Source organism: Brassica oleracea, chromosome C2, assembly GCF_000695525.1.
Source record: "Brassica oleracea var. oleracea cultivar TO1000 chromosome C2, BOL, whole genome shotgun sequence".
Taxonomy (NCBI): Eukaryota; Viridiplantae; Streptophyta; class Magnoliopsida; order Brassicales; family Brassicaceae; genus Brassica; species Brassica oleracea.
In genome coordinates, this window is record NC_027749.1 from 17,768,426 (window position 1) to 17,769,421 (window position 996).

Consider the following 996-nt stretch of genomic DNA (forward strand, 5'->3'; position numbering starts at 1 on the left):
GAACTTTACCCTTTCCTTTTGCTTCAACTATTTTCTCCAAGATTTCTTCATTGGTCTTCTCATCCATAATAACTACATCATCATCCACATTGATGACCACCTCCCCATCTTGCTTCTCATTATCCCTAATGAGATTTCTTGGTGGTAGCTGTTTTCCACTCCTAAGGGTGATGGCTTTCATTGTCTCCTTGGGATTTTGCTCTGACTTTCCAGGTAATGCCCCTTGTTGGCGACTTGGCTGAGAGTTCATTGAAGCAAACTGATTCTCCAAATGGCGGATCTTGTTGTTGAGCTCATTGTAACTTCCATCAATCTTGGAGTGAATTTTCGTGAACTCATAACCCATTGTCTTCTCATTCTTGGCCTGAAAATCCAAAAATTTCTTGAACATTGCATCCACACTTGTATCTAAAGCTGGAGATTGTGAAGAACTTCCTTGAGCTTGAGTAAACTGATTGTTGTTATTGTTGAAACCAGGAGGGGTGTTTTGCCTAGGCTGATAGCTCCCTTGCTGAGTGTTTTGCCTCTGCTGGTATCCTCCTTGCTGGTTGTTTGAGTAGGACTTTTGCTGGTAGTTGTTGTACTGAAAGTTAGGTTCATTCCTGTACCAAGAACCATTATTGTTGATGAAGCACAGCTCTTCTTGTCCTTCCAAACCATCAACGTCATTAATCTTGGGAGGAATCTCTTGAATAGGACCACCCACAAAGTTGACCTGCTCTTGTTTAGCTTGGTTAGAAAGAAGCAAGTCCATCTTCTCCTGCAAGGACTTGATCTTTTTCTTTGTCTGTTGATCATCATTTCTGTTGACCCTATCATGCTCCTCGCTGTAGACTGAGTCGCTCTTAGCCATGTTCTCCATCAGTTCCTCTGCTTCTTCTTCAGTTCTCCCCAAGAACAAACCATTGCTGGCAGTATCAAGCCTGTTTCTGCACTGTGGTAAGGCTCCTCTATAGAAGGTGCTAAGCAAGCTCTCCTTGCTGAAACCATGATGAG